Source organism: Giraffa tippelskirchi, chromosome 1, assembly GCF_054371585.1.
Source record: "Giraffa tippelskirchi isolate mGirTip1 chromosome 1, T2T-mGirTip1v1.2.pri, whole genome shotgun sequence".
Classification (NCBI taxonomy): domain Eukaryota; kingdom Metazoa; phylum Chordata; class Mammalia; order Artiodactyla; family Giraffidae; genus Giraffa; species Giraffa tippelskirchi.
This window is the reverse complement of record NC_137275.1, coordinates 59,470,045-59,489,520: the sequence shown is the minus strand read 5'-3', so window position 1 is coordinate 59,489,520 and position 19,476 is coordinate 59,470,045. Positions and strand designations below refer to the sequence as shown.

Below are 19,476 nucleotides of genomic sequence, written 5' to 3'. Positions count from 1 at the left end.
AGGGACTTAATTCAAAAAGAAAAAAAATTATATACATATACACAATGATGAAACAGGAAGGAAATATAGAATACATCTGGTTCAATCCACTTATTTAAAGGAAAAGAATCTTAAAACCAGACAGGTTAAGTTGTCAAAGGTTTATTCAATAAGGCAATGTCATAGCTAAGACTGGATAAAAGTTATCCTACTTACTGATCATGTTTCATGAGCAGTGTTTGATATACTTGATACAGGGTTTTGCAAGTGATAGGTACACAGATATTTTGTCAACTTGTTTTATTTACCGCCATGACTTAGGTTTAGGGATTGTCTCTGTGTTGTTTTATTGCAAACAATATTTTTTAATAGAAGATGCAATTTCTATTCTCTACCCTTTATACTCCCTAAATCACATAATACTATAGCTATGAAAGGTACCACTTAATCTTTGAAATTCCCTGAATCATCAGTGAAATGGTATTACAATGTGTTTTCTTTAGAATAAGGAAACTCTGACCAGACAATATTTTCAAGTCCCTTGCAAGTTTTAAACTTGCAAGTGAGACCTTTCTGAATTTACATGGAAGATATGTCTCTTGGTGTAGAAAGTAATTCCTTTGCGTTATTCACAAGGGAATTATAACGATTTATGGAAAGTACAAATGACCTTCCTTTAATTCTTACCAGGATTTCCAGATGGCTCTGTTGTAGAAAAATGTTCTTACTGAGAAAAAAAAAAATTGCCTGAAATAACAAAGTAAGTTGTGGGATTGGACATAAAAGAGAAATCCAACACACTCTGAATTTAATCTAAAAGTGAAAATAAAGGTTTGAAATAAAAACGATGGGGGAGTTACAGAGAGGGGAAAAGGCAGTTGTCAAGCATGTAACCAAACTATATCAAGGCTAAATCCCAAATGGGAAAAACACTTGAAAAATCAATAAATCTAAAGATAAGATGACAAAAGAATTTTTAGGGAGGTGTGTAACACGCTAGACCTCACACTGCTTTTTACTAGCTCTTTATTCGTTTTATAATAATCTTTGATTTGGTTAGATGAATGAGACTTACGAATGTTTTGGCTGGTGAAGAATTTTGCACTGTTACAATGAAGAGGAATATGAGTAAGAGGAATTTAGAGGAGCTCATTATTTATCAATGTTTTAGCATTTGTCTTCCATCTTTACTTACCTGTTCTATCATCAGCTGGAAAACATTATCTGCTTTTAAATGACTTACACAACTATCTCAGTTCTGCCTAGATATTTTCTCTATCTTGTGGTCAAGTCAATATAATATAACATTATCACAGGAGTGAAATCTCATCATATTTATCAGTTCCAGTCACATCCCAAGGGTAGGAGATTATTCAAGGCCAGGGTCACTGAGGATCATTTTTAGAATTCTGTTCACCAAAATAGGGAAAAGAGTTCTACTTTAGCCCAGATTTATAAGCTTTCATTCAATGCAAAAAGGAGGTCACCAGTTATTTTTAGTGTATATTGACTGTTACATTTAATAGATAACATAATAAGAATAATGAGACTTTGCAAAGCATTTTTCCTCAGACACTTTCACATTTGCCTCTCATGGGAAAGCTTAGGCAATTCCTATTATATCTACTTTCCAGGGGTAGAAATGGAGCACAGAGATTTTAAGTAAACTCTTCTGAAGTTCCACTAGTGGAAAATTCTCAATTCAAGGGAAAGTCTGATTCTAAACACATTATGTTTTACTTTACACTGAATTATTTATTGTAGATAATTTGCTTTACCAGAATCATCAAGCATGATTGCTTTCACTATCGACAGAGTCAGTGTCTTCTATGGTGTGATGTGCAATATAACTACATGAGTTAGAAATAATGAAAATATTAAAGTAAGGGTAGTATCAAATATGAAGTGAATGATGTTTCCCTGCCTCTCTGAGGCAATGACAGTGTTGAATATTAGACATGAGAATCCAGAGAAAGAACTCCTAATTCAGGACTCTCCATCATCAACTGACCCACTTCTCTTTAGGGGGTTCGCCAACTGCTTGAGTTGTGGAAATCAGGCTTTCCCCTCCGCTAAATGTCTGAAAGCCTATTGTGACCTACTTAGGTTTCTAAATAGCCTTTCCTGGTGCTATGTAGTAGTTACACTGAGGAGAGGAAAACACTACTTCTTACACTCCCTTAACCTGTTGACTGCCAGATCTGTTCCTTCCCCAAGAACTGTGCCAGTCTCTTTTCTTCTGTTTAAGTTAGCTATCTGTTATAATGTAGCTTGATTATACAGAGAGCTAAGTAAATGAAGTATCATTAGATGCAGATTCAGAGGGACACTGAAATCACTTAAGACATCATAACCCCTTCTTCAGGATGACATTTTCAACAGAAATTTTACCTCTGGAATTTATTCTGCCAAGTTAAAGAAACATACAACTTTAGTAACTAGTTGATCTTAATATATTGCTTGCAAAATTTGTACAAGGAATCTCAGTGATGGTCTCTGGGAGAATTACACTTGAATAGGATTTAGATTTATTAGTTCATGCATTGTTGATTTCTGACTGTTGCTCTTCTGAGAAAGAATACTTCATGAAGTACGTACTTTAGCCTCCATGGCCTGCGAATTTCTCACATATTCTGCATGTGATTACATATTACATAGCATCCCTTTTTAAGAGTTCAAGCCTCAAAGCAAAGAGCTCTATAGGAATTAATTATTATAGTACTTTCAAACGGAAAGATAACCAGATCTAATAATAGCATAGGTCAAATGTAAAGGGCAATTAAAAAAAAAAAGAAAATATAAGTATACTTATATGACAGAGAGAAAGAAAGGTAAGTAGATAATAAATGACAGATAACAGATTTGTTCACTTTCTGGTATTTTAGCTTTCTGAAACTCTTAAATTTGGCACGGTAAAACAATTTAAAGATATTTTCCTTCAATTTTGACATTTGGATAAGGAAGTTCAGTTCAGTTCAGTCGCTCAGTCATATCCAACTCTTGTGACCCCATGAACCGCAGCACGCCAGGCCACCCTGTCCATCAACAACTCCCAGAGTCCACCCAAACCCATGTCCATTGAGTCGTTGATGCCATCCAACCATCTCATCCTCTGTCATCCCCTTTTCCTCCTGCCCTCAATCTTTCCCAGCATCAGGGTCTTTTCAAATGAGTCAGCTCTTCTCATGAGGTGGCCGAAGTATTGGAGTTTCAGCTTCAACATCAGTCCTTCCAGTAAACACCCAGGACTTATCTTCTTTAGGATAGAGTGGTTAAATAAGCAGGGTGATAATATACAGCCTTGATGTACTCCTTTTCCTATCTGGAACCAGTCTGTTGTTCCATGTCCGGTTCTAACTGTTGCTTCCTGACCTGCATACAGGTTTCTCAAGAGGTAGGTCAGGTGGTCTGGTATTCCCATCTCTTTCAGAATTTTCCACAGTTTATTGTGATCCACACAGTCAAAGGCTTTGGCACAGTCAATAAAGCAGAATTAGATGTTTTTCTGAAACTCTTTCTTTTTCAGTGATCCAATGGATGCTGGCAATTTGATCTCTGGTTCCTCTGACATTTCTAAAACCAGCTTGAACATCTGGAAGTTAACGGTTCACGTATTGTTGAAGCCTGGCTTGGAGAATTTTGAGCATTACTTTACTAGTGTGTGAGATGAGTGCAACTGTGCAGTAGTTTGAGCATTCTTTGGCATTGCCTTTCTTTGGGATTGGAATGAAAACTGACCTTTTCCAGTCCTATGGCCACTGCTGAGTTTTCCAAATTTGCTGGCATATTGAGTGCAGCACTTTCACAGCATCATCTTTAAGGATTTGAAATAGCTCAACTGTAATTCCATCACCTCCACTAGCTTTGTTCGTAGTGATGCTTCCTAAGGCCCACTTGACTTCACATTCCAGGATGTCTGGCTCTAGGTGAGTGTGAGTGATCACACCATTGTGATTATTGGGGCTTGAAGATCTTTTTTGTACAGTTCTTTTGTGTATTCTTGCCACCTCTTCTTAATATCTTCTGCTTCTGTTAGTCCATATCATTTCTGTCCTTTATTGAGCCCATTTTTGCATGATATGTTCCCTTGGTATCTCTAATTTTCTTGAAGAGATCTCTAGTCTTTCCCATTCTACTGTTTTCTTCTATTTGTTTGCATTGATCACTGAAGAAGGCTTTCTCATCTCTCCTTGCCATTCTTTGGAACTCTGCATTCAAATGATTATATCTTTCCTTTTCTCCTTTGCTTTTCACTTCTCTTCTTTTTACATCTGTTTGTAAGGCCTCTCAAACAGCCACTTTGGTTTTTTGCATTTCTTTTTCTTGGGGATGGTCTTGATTTCTGTCTCCTGTGCTATGTCGTGAACCTCTGTCCATAGTTCATCAGGCACTCTGTCTATCAGATGTAGTCCCTTAAATCTATTTCTCCCTTACACTGTATAGTCATAAGGGATTTGGTTTAGGTCAAACCTGAATGGTCTAGTTTTCTTCACTTTCTTCAATTTAAGTCTGAATTTGGCAATAAGGAGTTCATGATTTGAGCCACAGTCAGCTCCCAGTCTTGTTTTTGCTGACTGTATATAGAGCTTCTCCATCTTTGGCTGCAAAGAATATAATCAGTCTGATTTCAGTGTTGACCATCTGGTGATGTTCATGTGTAGAGTCTTCCCTTGTGTTTTTTGAAGAGGGTGTTTGCTATGACCATTGCATTCTCTTGGAAGAACTCTATTAGCCTTTGCCCTGCTTCATTTTTCACTCCAATGCCAAATTTGCCTGTTAACTCCAGGTGTTTCTTGACGTCCGTCTTTTGCATTCCAGGCTCCTATAATGAAAAGGACATATTTTGGGGGTGTTAGTCCTAGAAGGTCTTGTAGGTCTTCATAGAACCATTCAACTTCAGCTTCTTCAGCGTTACTGGTCAGGGCATAGGCTTAGATTACCATGATATTGAATGGTTTGCCCTGGAAATGAACAGAGATCAGTCTGTCATTTTTGAGATTGCATCCAAGTACTGCATTTCAGACTCTTTTGTTGACTATGAGGGCTACTCCATTTCTTCTAAGGGATTCCTGCTCACTGTAGTAGATATAATGGTCATCTGAGTTAAATTCACCCTTTCCAGTCCATCTTAGTTCGCTGACTCCTAGAATGTTGATGTTCACTCTTGCCATCTCCTGTTTGACCACTTCCAATTTGCCTTGATTCATGGACCTAACATTCCAGGCTCCTATGCAATAATGCTCTTCACAGCATTTGACCTTGCTTCTATCACCTGTCCCATCCACAGCTAGGTGTTGTTTTTGCTTTGGCTCCATCCCTTCATTCTTTCTGGAGTTATTTCTCCACTGATCTCCAGTAGCATATTGGGCACCTACCAACCTGGGAAGTTCATCTTTCAGTGTCCCCTCTTTTTGCCTTTTCATGCTGTTCTTGGGGTTCTCAAGGCAGAAATACTGAAGTAGATACTTAGATAAACTGATTTGGTAGAGTATTCTTCCAGCTGTGACTCAGAGCACACATGCTTTGCTTATATAAGTATCATATTTGAACCCAAGTTTCTAGACTCACCTTCTGAAATGAAACTAAATATTCTAATAAAAGCAGTTTCCAACTATTTATAACATATTGATTTAAAATAATAAGAGTGTATAATTGGTATCTTAGAACAAATAGGTACCCAGAGTTTTTATTATTCAAGGAATACCTAGAGGATTTTTGACCTTTTTGTTTTCCAAAGAAGCCACAGATGGGTATGTATTTATTACAACCTGGTAGGTTAAAATGTCATACAACTGCATGCTTTTTTTTTTTTTTTTTTACTTCCACTTATGCATATATCAACATTGTAAGTATATAATTCTGTATTATTACTGATTAATATTAGCAGGAAGACATTTGTCAAGGTTTATTAGAAAAGGGTAATAGTAGCTCAGCAAATTTTACTCTCAAGTTTGCAACTGTGAGGATTTTACCTTAGTTTCTAAACCAGCTAAAGTGCTGGTTTTCTTGAAGTTTTCATAAAGCAAAGAAAAAAATTAAAGTTATGATAACAATATTGGATTTTATGATAACAATACTGGATTTTATTCAAAATGAAGATAATGTATTTTGTTGACATTAACATACATGAAAATATTGATTCAAGAACTTTATTAAAGACATTTTTACTACTTTTGTAGATGTACAAATGCAATCTTTTTCAGAGCATGTATTGTAGTTAAAGATATTGTTTTCTCCAGCTTTAATATTGAATCACTAATTGCCTTACTTGGTGCCTGTCAAAAAATATTCCACACTTAGTTTTTGTATGTTTTTAATTTTGGTTATGTGAATGAGACCAATGAGAAAGTTTGATACTCATTTGGCCTTTTAGAAATACAAGAGAAATATTTTCCCTGGAAAATGGTTTCTTGGAAAACTGAGGTTGAAAAAATTCTATTTATTTTAAAAACATATTAAATAGCATATATTTTTTCTGCCTTTTAAAACATAATGCATGCCTTCTAACAACAACAAATTCACTTGAAACCATGAAAGATCTGTGTTAAAGAAGGTGTTACCCTCTTTAATAATGGTATTATCTCTTTTATAATGAAAAGCCAGTAGAGTAGATAGACAGTGTCTCTGGTTATAGATTTATTCCCAGGTAGATGTGTGATCTTACACAAGTTATTTAAAATTTCAAGAAATCAACTCCTTACTTGCAAAGTCAGATTAAACTAAACAGAATCTCAAAGGGTTCTGGTATCACTACGATCAGCAAGACTACACTGGTATAATGGGGAAAAACATAAAAATCAGTCACTTTTTCTTTTTACTCTCAAAAATATTCTTCTGAAGATCCAGGCAACTCTCTATGGCCACTGTCCTTCATGCACTTATTTACTGACTGAGAATAAGGCTGCTGTTACTATACGATCTAGAAACATGTGGGTTTCGTGGATGCTCAAGAAAATACAGGACGATTGTTCATAAGCCAGTATAGGATTTGGAACTGACAAAGATGGTCTGCTCAACCAAACTCTAGAAAGATACCTCTGAGACCACTTTTAAACAGGTGCTGTCCTTGTGCCTTGTCCTCAAGAGCTCAGTTGTAGCAAGAATATAGCTGAGTCAGTTTAATGAGAATCTTCCACCCTCAATAACTGATCAAATTCTTCATCCTTCACTACTATAGACTGAATATTTATGTCCCCTTAAAATTTCTATGTTGGAATCTGCTGGCTCCTAATTGGCTTCAAAGGGACAGTATTAGGAGGTGGAATCTTTGGGAGGTGAGTAGGTCATGATGGTGAAGCGCTTAGAAATGGGGTTAGTGCTCAGACTTCAGAGAAATCTCTTGCTCTTCCCACCATGATGAAATTACAGCAAGAGAGAGCCTTCTATGAAACAGAGAGCAGGAGCTGCCAGATGCTAAATCTGCGGACTCCATGATCTAGGAGCAAAAAGCCTTCAGAACTGTGAGAAATAAATTGCTTTTGTTCATAAGCTACTCACAATAAAGGACAGAAATGGTACGGACCTAACAGAAGCACAAGATATTAAAAAGAGGTGGCAAGAATACACATAAGAACTATACAAAAAAGATATTCATGACCCAGATAACCACAATGGTGTGATCAACTCACCTAGAGACAGGTATCATGGAATGCAAAGTCAAGTGGGCCTTAGGAAGGAAGCATCACTACTAACAAAGCTAGTGGAGGTGATGGAATTTCAGATGAGCTATTTGAAATCCTAATAGTTGATGCTGTTAAGCTGTTGAATTCAATATGCCAGCAAAATTGGAAAACTCAGCAGTGGCCACAGGACTGGAAAAGTCAGTTTTCATTCCAATCCCAAAGAAAGAAATGTCAAAGAATGTTCAAACTACTGCACAATTGTACTCATTTCACATGCTAGCAAAGTAATGCTCAAAATTCTCCAAGCTAAACTTCAACAGTGTGTAAACTGAGAATTTTCAGATATGCAAGCTGGATTTAGAAAAGGCAGAGGAACCAGAGATCAAATTGTCAACATTTGCTGGATCATAGAAAAAGCAAGAGGGTTCCAGAAAAACATCTACTTCTGCTTCAGTAACTATGCTATTGCCTTTGTGTGGATCACAACAAACTGTGGAAAGTTCTTAAAGAGATGTGAATACCAGACCACCTTACCTGTCTCCTGAGAAATTTGTATGCAGGTCAGGAAACAAGAGTTAGAAATGGATATGGAACAATGGACTGGTTCCAATTTGGGAAAGCAGTACATCAAGGTTTTATATTGTCACCCTTCTTATTTAACTTATATGCAGAGTACATCATGTGAAATGCCAGGCTGTATGAAGCACAAACTGGAATCAAGACTTCTAGAAGAAATATCAATAACCTCAGATATGCAGATGACACCACACTTATGGCAGAACGTGAAGAGGAACTAAAGAGCCTCTTGATGAAAGTGAAAGAGGAGAGTAAAATAGCTGGTTTAAAACTCAACATTAAAAAAAAAAAAAAAAAGATCATGGCATCAGTGCCATCACTTCATGGCAAAGAGATGAGGAAACAATGGAAACAGTGACAGACTTTATTTTCTTGGGCTCCAAAATCACTGCAGGTGGTGTCTGTAGCCATGAAATTAAAGAATGGTTTCTTCTTGGAAGTAAAGCTATGACCAAATAGATAACATATTAAAAAGCAAAACATGATTTTGACAACTAAGGTCTATATAGTCAAAGCTATGGTTTTTCCAGTAGTCAAGTCTGGATGTGAGAGTCTGGACCATAAAGAAGGCTGAGCGCCAAAGAATTGATGCTTTTGAATTGTGGTTTTGGAGAAGACTATTGAAAGTCTCTTGGACTGCCAGGAGATCCATCTAGTCAATCCTAGAGGAAATCAATCCTGAATATTCATTGGAAGGACTGATGCTGAAGCTCAAGCTCCAATACTTTGGCCAGGTGATGTGAAGAGCTGTCTCATTAGAAAAGACCCTGATGTTGGGAAAGATTGAAGGCAGGAGGAGAAGGGGACGACAGAGGGTGAGATGGTCAGATGGCATCATCGACTCAGTGGACATGAGTTTGAACAAGCTCAGGAAGATGGTGGAGGACAGGGAAGACTGGCATGCTGCAGTCCATGATGTTGCAAAGAGTCAGACACGACTGAGTGACTGAACATAATAATAAGCGACTCATCCTATGACATTTTGTTGTAGTAGAACAAACAGTCTAATTTCCCCAGGTAATACTTGATCACCTTTTTTTGACTTCCGTGAAACTTCTTTTAGGTCAGTTTGGCAAGAATTTGTCTATCTTCTTAGTAATTTTCTATCCACTGACCTTCCACCACCACCAGCCCTGCTCCTTAACTCTAAATCCCCATTTTTTCCTGTTGAACTTGAAACTGAGCCTATTTACATTCTGAGGTCTTTTTTTCCCTCCGTTGTAATAGAGCTTGAATAAGATCTCTTTTTACCACTTCTACAATTGTCCAGCTTTGGTTTCCTTTAAAAGATGGAAGTGATATGTGACTCTTTCCCATACATTTCTTTGGTCACAGCTTGTCACACAGCCATTTTTATTCAAAGAGGCATGTGGAAGCAAGATGAGAAGCACTGGAAATCTTTGTGAGAACTGATGATGTCTATTGTATTTCTTTGTAATGTAACTTCCTAAAATTCCATTATGCTTTGAAATTCCCCAGGGAAAAAGTATGGGGGGGGGAATAACAATTTTACCAATAATAAAAAGCACTTTATACATATATAAAGTGCCATTGCCGGAGAAGGCAATGGCACCCCACTCCAGTACTCTTGCCTGGAAAATCCCATGGACGGAGAAGCCTGGTAGGCTACAGTCCATGGGGTCGCTAAGAGTCGGACATGACTGAGCGGCTTCACTTTCACTTTTCCCTTTCATGCATTGGAGAAGGAAATGGCAACCCACTCCAGTGTTCTTGCCTGGAGAATCCCAGGGACGGTGGAGCCTGGTGGGCTGCCGTTTATGGGGTCACACAGAGTCATACACGACTGAAGCGACTTAGCAATACATATATAAATACCTTTTCTCAATATATAGTCACAAAAATATTCACTATTCATGTTTTATTTATGTCTTATAGATATCATTTCTGTATCACCAATGAACAAATTGAGGCACAGAGTAATGAAATACAATGATTAAAAATCTAAAACAGACTCCTGCTTGGAGACAAAAAATGTCTAGAATCTAAACTCCTACATTCTAATCCAAAATTCTTTTCTACTATACTATGTCAAATGTAAATGTGACTGGAAAATGCCACCAGAAATCACCATCAAGGAAAACTAGCTTGAAAGTACATCCTAGTATTTGACTGAAAACAAGTAGTTTAATTTCTTTTTATTAAGATATGAGTTTCCCAAAAAAGAAGTTGTATTTCATTCTCTATTTGTTTCCTTCATGATGTTCAAGACAGGGTAAGAAAGTGTTAGCTTCCTCCATCGTACCCAACTCACATACAGGTGTGCTCACTCAGCACAACTCTTTGTGACCCCATGGAGTGCAGCTCACCAGACTCCTCTGGGCATGGGATTTTTCCAGCAAGAATACTGGATGGAGTGGGTTGCCTTTTCCTCCTCAATGAGATATTCCTAACCCAGGGATTGAACCCACATTTCCTGCGTCTCCTACACTGGAAAGTGGATTCTTTACCATTTCACCACCTGGAAAGAAAACCCCAAGTGCATGCCCCCATCAGAATTTGATTTTTCCAGGACACTACTCACAATATCACAAATGAACCCATGTACCAATTTGTGATCATGTGTGATGCACCCCTAGGTAACAGTACCTTATAAAATATTAAAACATACAAACTCATAGAGAATATCTAAAGTTCTCATTTGTAGATAAGACACCTGAGTCTCAAGAAAAACCATCTGTTTTTCCATTGCTACTAAGCTACATCATTTGCTTTGTGTGAATGCTAAGTCGCTTCAGTTGCATCCAACTCTTTGTGACTCTATGGACTGTAGCCCATCAGGCTCCTCTGTCTATGGGATTCTCCAGGCAAGAATACTGTAATAGGTTGCCATGTCCTCTCCCAGGGGATCTTCCCAACATTCCCAACATAAGGACTGAATCAGTGACCTTTGTGTCCCCTGCACTGACAGGTGGGCTCTTTACCACTAGTGCCACCTAGGAAGCCCATATTGTTTGCTGTATTAGGTATTATTGAAGAAGGTATAAACAACCTATTTGGGGAGTTTATGTTAGAGTACTTCCAATAAGAAAATTCATATAGCTTGATTTTAAAAAGTAACCACATTGCCACTAATCTTCCTTACCCCTTATATGTTCCTTATTTCCTCCAGTTATCAGAGAAGAACAAATACTATTACAAAGTTCCCCAGCTGGTAGACCTAGGTAAGCTTCCCTTGCTTATGAGAGAAAGCACAAATTTTGCAGTCTGTTTGCTACATACTTCTTCATATTCATCAACAGTCCCACAGCCCATATCACAATCAGAGTAATGCCATTCCTCTTTGCACACATGATGGTATTTCATAACTCTACTGAGCGACTGAGTGCACAAAAATACACCCTTTTGCTATTGCTCACCTTTATCCCATTTCCCTTTCTTCCAGTCCTTCCAAGTCCTATCATTTTCCTCCCTTCATTTCAAATGGTGTCTCTTTAGGAAAGACACCCATCTCCCTTAGGAGAGGTCTGTATGTGATTGCAAAATATTTTTAATATCACTCTCAAAGTATTTATCAAACTCTTATACAATTTTTCTGTTTCACCCAATAGACCCTTTGAAAGCAGGCACCGCATTTCATGCATTTTCTTTTTTCAGAGATATCAGAGTCTCTGGGGCTTCCCTGGTGGCTCAGTGGTAAAGAATCTGCCTGCCATGTAGGAGACAGGGGTTCAAACCTTGGGTCAGGAAGACCCCCGGGGAGTAGGAAATGGTAACCCACTCCAGTATTCTTACCTGGAGAATCCCATGGACAGAGGAGCCTCATGGGCTAGAGTCCATCGGGTTGCAAAGAGTCAGACACGGCTTAGAAACTGAGCATGCACCCATGCACAGAGTCTTTGACTTCTAATAGCTGTCTCTAAGAAAATTTGTGGAAGAGTAAAAATATCAATGAATAAAAATGACTTTCACAGGACTCCCCTGGTGGTCCAGTGGTTAAGAGTCCCTGTTTTCACTGCAGGGGACAAACGATCGATTCCTATTGGAACAAAGATCCTGTATGCCATGTGGTGTGCCCCCCTCGCCAAAAAAAAAAGCTTAAAATAAAGCTAAAAATGACTTTCAATGATACAACACTTTACATATCTCAAGTACTTTTCCTATTGTGTTATACCTACCCTTTACCACATAATGTCCATCTGTTTATAATTCTTAGACACAGGGTTCACCATATTCAAGTCCTAGCTCTAAAGAAAACTGCTAGCAATTGAGCAATGGGCAACATTGAACAAACTCTTGACACAGCTGTGACTCCTAGTAACTCATCCAGTTGTGTATCTCTCTAATTCCAAATGGCATGACCACAGCTACATGGCAGTAATTTAAACGAGCACTAGTCACATTTTCTCAAACTGTAGAAAACAAGGATTTCAAGGCTACACACCAATTTCCCTTTGTAAGGTGTTTCACTCATTATGTTCACTGACCTTATTTCCACTGTGTTAGTTTATATTGCTCTCTGCTTGAGGAGTTTAATGAGTGTGTGAATTCCACCGGGTATTGTGATTACAATACCACTGCATATGTGTACCTCTTTATGAGAAAACACATTACTGTGAGTCCAAAAAAAGGTGTTTTTTGGCTCTTCCATCTGAATTTATACTTTCCTTCAATCATGGGTTTCTTAATCCAAATTATAATATTTGTGACAAATAAGCTGGTGTGTCAAGAATAAATTCATGTGTTCTATTTCAGCCCAGCAAGAAGCAGAAAGAACATGAGATTTTTGAGTGAGATGACTAGTTCTACCTCCACTACTTACATTTTACTTGACACTGGGGAAGTCTCTAACCACACTTAGCCTCAAGTTCTTCTTCTGCTAAATGTGGATACTAATTAGATACAGATTCTGTCAGAACCAAGAGAGAGGACAGATGTAAATGTGCCTTTTTATATTCAAGGATGTATATGAATTTCACAGTACAACATTATATATGCACATTGTCATTGGTTTTTGCTAAATCCTATTCAGGTATTGACCTGCTGCCTCTTAATGCAGTCAAGGAATATAATTAAGCATATCTGACATCTAGCGCTGGCTCTTTAGTCAGGAGCATTAATGGGTGACATTGGGCAGCTCACAGTAACCTTAACCAAATCTGGCTCCTACCTTGGGTATTAACAGACTTCTGAGAACTAGCCCTGTTTTGGAGCTACTGCATAAGAGTACATCACCACCTGTCAATATAATTCCTTCTCTTTTGTATCTTTCTACCTTCCATGACTCAAATGCCAACATAATTTTTGCCTCTAACTGGAATCTACTCCTTGTCATTCATTCTGAAGAATATGCCAATAACCCTACCCTATGATATGGTAGTCAATAAGAAAAAATTTCAAATAAAGTGCTGACCCAATTATAAATTAGAAATCAAGAAATCTGCCATCTAATATAAGGGTTAGCATTTATGTGCTGTGCTAAGTCACTTCAGTCATGTCCAACTCTGCAACCCTGTGGACTGTAGCCTGCCAGGCTCCTCTGTCCATGGGACTCTCTAGGCAAGATTACTGGAGTGAGTTACCATTTCCTTCTCCAGGGGATCTTCCCGACCCAGGGAATGAACCCATATCTCTTATGTTTCCTGCACTGGCAGGCAGATTCTTTATCAGTAGTGCCACTTTTACGTACTGGACATCCCTAAATTTATATCATGTATCAGAAATCTTCTGTTGGAATTCAAGAGCCAAAACATTCAATTGACTATACGACATTACAATTGAAAATTATAAAATATATATGCAAACTTCAGGTTTTGGTCCAGTGTGTAACAAGTTTAGAAATCATCATTCTAGCCTAACAAAATGTAAAAAGCCGAACAAACTGAAAAAACCAGCAGTTCTTTTTAAATGTGTCAGAGAAGTGAGGTCACAAGGCACACCACTGCACAGAAAGGTGTAGACCACATGACTGGTAGTTGTTAAAACAGTTTCTTTCTCAGAGTTTTTCAGAAATTCCCAACACTGGACATCTCTTATTCTTACTTAGGGCACATGCATTTCTCTCTTGGGTGTTTTTTTAGTTCTCAATAATTCAGCATTCACTACCAGTCTCTTGATGCTGGAGTTTCTCCACTTCTCTCATGGACTTTTGTACGGGACGGTAAACAATCCTATTCTAGCTTTCTCTCTTATGGTCTTATCTCTAAATCTATAGAAAATACACATTTCTTGACTCAACAAATTCTGGAGTAACTTGCCCATCTCAATTAGCTTACATTTTGCTTTCACGTATTCCCAGTGGTTGTCAAGTCCCAGTCTATGGTGACACAACGTTCAGGAAAACACATCAAGTTCTCTGAAACAAAGAGGTGACTCAGAGAACTTTAAACTCTGGAAAACTTGACTAAAAATGTAATAATAATCATTGATATCTGCTGAATCATCATTTCAAATAAGGGGTGCAACTTTTAAAATTTTGAATACATTTATCTTGGAGTATTGTAACTCATACCAGAGTTTGAGTGAAACTAGCTTATCAATAGTCTTTTTCCCTTTTTTAAAATTTCACTTGTCTTTCATTTGTCCTAAATTTGAAAACACTTAACAACAATTATAATCTATTTTAGTAAAAGTTGGACATGCATTTTGCAATAAAATTTCCCTAAAATTACATATTTTTCTCTTTATGTTGTTTTGCCTTACAAGAGTAAATACATGTATTCAGTTGTAAAAATGGTAATTTTGTTAGAGGAAAAGCCATGATTCCTAGAGAATGTGATATCATAGCTATCATATATAGCCTTCAGTAGATTGCCCCTCAAGTCTCTTGATTTTAATACCTGCAGCACTGCAGAAAACTACTCTTGTGAGCAGGCACAGGGCTTCCTGAACAGATGGACATATCGATATGAGTGAAGATATTCAAAACATCACTGATAAGCATGGAACAAATTTATATGTATTTGAATGTGTTTACTGAAATCACAGATTTCAGTAAATAAGAATCCAGATGGAATATTATCTTGCTGGAAATGATACATAATTAAGAATATGTGCATGCATGCTAAGTTGCTTCAGTCATGTCCAACTCTTTGCAACCCTATGGACTGTAGCCCGCCATGCTCCACCCTCTGTCCATGGGATTCTCCAGGCAAGAAATCTGGAGTGGGGATCCATGCTCTCCTCCAGGGGATCTTCCTGACCCAGGGATCCAAATGGGGTATCTTATGTCTCATGGCAGACAGGTTCTTTATCACTAGTGCCACTTGGGAAGCCCCGATTGAGAACATGGTCACTATTAAAATACTTCTCAATATGCATTTATTCCATCTAATATATATGTGGGCATAAAAATTAAAAGGGAGAAATCATATGTTAAGCTTTACAGTAAAACATTACTTAAAAGAAAAAAAATTATGTGAACAATACAGTCCCTTAGGACATCCTTTCTCCTGTTACCTAATAGTTCCTATAGCTAGTCACAAGGGCCAGTAATTAAACCAAGGGAACAACAGCATGACTACCATAAAATGACTTGCTCCCAGTGGGTAGGGAACTGGTTTGCTGCAACTAGCTACAATGTTTGCTGTTTCTTTCAGAAAGTGAGGCTTTTAACAGGAGTTCCTCATTTGTGATGCAAACTCACTGTTATGAATAGCGTCCATCTGGGCCCACTGGGACTTGCAGACAAGGGAAAACAATGCAAATGTGCTGATACCTGTGTTGCCTGCTATGCTGTGGGTAATAAATTCCTTTGTCTCTGATCCAGAGGCCTTACACTGTCTCTCAGAAAAATTTTAGCTTAAGAAGTAGGGTAAAAACCTCAGACACTTTATAGTTCTAGATATATTCCTTAATCAGTTTGAACAAAAGGCTATTTTCAGACTGAAATTGAAGTCTTTGAGTTCATTTCTCAGATAAATCCACACAAACACAAATTGTTATATAAAGTTTAACCAATGTGTTAGCTTCCTACAACTGCTATGACTAATTACCACAACCATACAGTGGCTAAAAGAACACAGATTATAGTTCAATAAGTCAGATGTCCAAAATTAGTCTCTCTAGGCTAAGGTCAAATCACTGGCAGTTTGGAGACTCGTGAAGAGGTTTATTTTTTTGCCCTTTCTTTTTTCTGGTACCAGTCCTGACCACTGTTTCAGTAGCCATATTTCCTTCTTCTTACGCTGACCCTCTGCTTTTAAAAAGACCCACTGGACTTACCCTGGATAATCCAGAATAATCTTTCCATCTCAACATCCATAACTTATTCACATTTGCCATGTATGCCATCTTCTCAGGTTCTGGAGATTAGGAAATAGACACAGATAATTTTGTTCAGTTCAGTTCAGTCACTCAGTTGTGTCTGACTCTTTACAACCCCATGGACTGCAACATGCTAGGCTTCCTTGTCGATCAACAACATCACAGTTCAAAAGCATCAATTCTTTGGTATTCAGCTTTCCTTATGGTCCAACTCTGCCAGCTGAAAAAGCTGTAGCTTTGACTATGGACCTTTGTCAGCAAAGTAATGTCTCTGCTTCTTAATACACTTTCGAGATTTCTCATAGCTTTTCTTCCAAGGAGCTATGGTGTGATCACTCACCTTGAGCCAGACACCTTGGAATGCAAAGTCAAGTGTGCCTTAGGAAGCATCACTACTAACAAAGCTAGTGGAGGTGATGGAATTCCAGATGAGCTATTTGCAATCCTAAAAGATGATGCTGTTAAGGTGCTGAACTCAATATGCCAGCAAAATTGGAAAACTCAGAAGTGGCCACAGGACTGGAACAAGTCAGTTTTCATTCCAATCCCAAAGAAAGGCAATGCCAAAGAATGTTCAAACTACCTCACAATTGCACTCATTTCACACGCTAGCAAAGTAACACTCAAAATTCTCCAAGCCAGGTTTCAACAGTATGTGAACTGTGAACTTTCAGATGTTCTAGTTGGATTTAGAAAAGGCAGAGAAAGCAGAGATCAAATTCCCAACATCCATTGGATCATTACAAAAGCAAGAGAGTTCCCGAAAAACATCTACGTTTTCTTTTTTGACTACATCAAAGCCTTTGACTGTGTGGATCACAACAAACTGTGGAAAATTCTTAAAGAGATGGAAATACCAGACCACCTCACCTGCCTCCTGAGAAATCTGTATGCATGTCAAGAAGCAACAGTTAGAACCGGACATGGAACAACACACTGGTTCCAAACCAGGAAAGGAGTATGTCAAGGCTGTATATTGTCACCCTGCTTATTTAACTCATATGCAGAGCACCTCATGACAAATGCCGGGCTGGATGAAGCACAGACTGGAATCACGATTGCAGGGAGAAATATCAATAATCTCAGATATGCAAATGACACCACCTTTATGGCAGAAAGCGAAGAAGAACTAGAGAGCCTCTTGATGATAGTGAAAAAGGAAAGAGAAAAAGTTGGTTTAAAACTCAACATTCAGAAAACTACGATAGTGACATCCGGTCCCATCACTTCATGGCAAATAGATGGGGAAACAATGGAAACAGTGAGACTTTATTTTGGGGGCTTCAAAACCACTGCAGATGGTGACTGCAGCCATGAGATTAAAAGACACTTGTTCCTTGGAAGGAAAGCTATGGCAAACCTAGACAGAATATTAAAAAGCAGAGACATTACTTTGCTGACAAAGGCCTGCCTAGTCAAAGCTATGGTTTTTCCAGTAGTCACATATGGATGTGACAGTTTTACTATAAAGAAAGCTGAGCACCAAATAACTGATGCTTTTGAACTGTGGTGTTGGAGAAGACTCTTGAATCCCTTGGACTGCAAGGAGATCAAACCAGTCAGTCCTAAAGGAAATCAGTCCTGAATATTCATTAGAAGGATTGATGCTGAAGCTGAAATGCCAATACTTTGGCTACCTGATGCAAAGAACTGGCTCATTGGAAAAGACCCTGATCCTGGGAAAGATTGAAGACAGGAGGAGAAGGGGACGACAGAGGATGAGATGGTTGGATGGCATCACTGACTCGATGTACATGAGTTTGAGTAGGCTCTGGGAGTTGGTGATGGACAGGGAAGGCTGGTGTGCTGCACTCCATGGGGTTGCAAGGAGTTGGGAATGACTGAGCAACTGAACTGAACTGAATTTTCTTTGATTCATGGACCTAACATTCCAGTTTTCTATGCAATACTGCTCTTTACTGCATTGGACTTGACTTCCATTATCAGTCAGATCCACGACTGGGTATTGTTTTTGCTTTGGCTCCAACTCCATTCCTTCTGGAGTTATTTCTCCACTCTTCTCCAGTAGCATATTGGTCACCTACCGACCTGGGAAATTTATCTTTCAATTTCATATCTTTTTGTCTTTTCATACTGTTCATGGGGTTCTCAAGGGTAGAAGATTGAGGTGGTTTTCCATTCCCTTCTCCAGTGGACCACATTTTGTCAGAACTCTCCACCATGACCCGTCCATATTGGGTGGTTCTACATGGCATGGACCTTTGAGGGGCCATTTTCTTATCCACCAGGAGAGGCTCAAGTATGCTAAGAAGTCTGACAATGGCACAAAGTTGATCACACAGAGAAAATTTCAAGGGAAACCTTTTGGGGATTCACAGACCTTTCCAGGAAGCCTGAGGATCCAAGAATAAGAAACAGAAGTTTATACTCAGAGACTCTTAGTGCATAATTAGGACTTAGCTGCATCATATATAATGCAGCATCATGAAGGCAACTGTGATATTCTACCTAGAGCAGTACAGATATGATAGACTTGCAATCAGAAGTAAAGGATTTGAATTCTATCCACATTGTTACTTGTGTGTTCTTGATAAGAAAGGAATCGATATCTCTGGTTGAATTTTTATAATGGTTACCTGGGTAAAACACATTATTAATTGTAATGTTACATAAATATATAATTTGTATCATGATATTTCAATATTATAATTTAGTTTATGAAAATGTATTTCTATTACACATTAAATTGTTATGGAAAGAGAATTTATAAATATCAATCAATATCTAAAAATTATAACACATTCTTTAATTTAAAAATTATTAAGGCCTCTCTCATGCTCATATTTGCAGTATGGTAACAGTTTAACAGTTGTTTTCTAAAAAGCTTCTATTCTGAGTTTTAAAAAAAATCGTTTTCCAAGATTTTCAGAATATATTTAGAAGATAGTAAAATAAAGTAATATATATAAGTACTATTTGCAGACTACCCCACGTTATAGACTGAATATTTATGACCCCACTCCCTCCAAAATTCAGATGCTAAAATCCTCACTCCCAGTATGATATTAGGACATGATGTCTCTGGGTAGTGATTAGGTTATACAAGGAGAGCCCT

General features: G+C 38.0%; 1 long non-coding RNA gene across 1 annotated transcript in view; it reads right to left on the bottom strand.

Moving 5' to 3' along the window:
- LOC145521151 (uncharacterized) overlaps window positions 1-19,476 on the bottom strand; it is a 229,621-nt gene that overhangs the window by 80,100 nt on the left and 130,045 nt on the right. Inside the window, exons 2-3 of the long non-coding RNA XR_014065183.1 lie at window positions 14,411-14,490; window positions 12,958-13,044 (exon numbers count right to left, since the gene is read on the bottom strand). This is a non-coding gene — a long non-coding RNA (uncharacterized LOC145521151). The remainder of the gene's footprint in view (window positions 1-12,957; window positions 13,045-14,410; window positions 14,491-19,476) is intronic.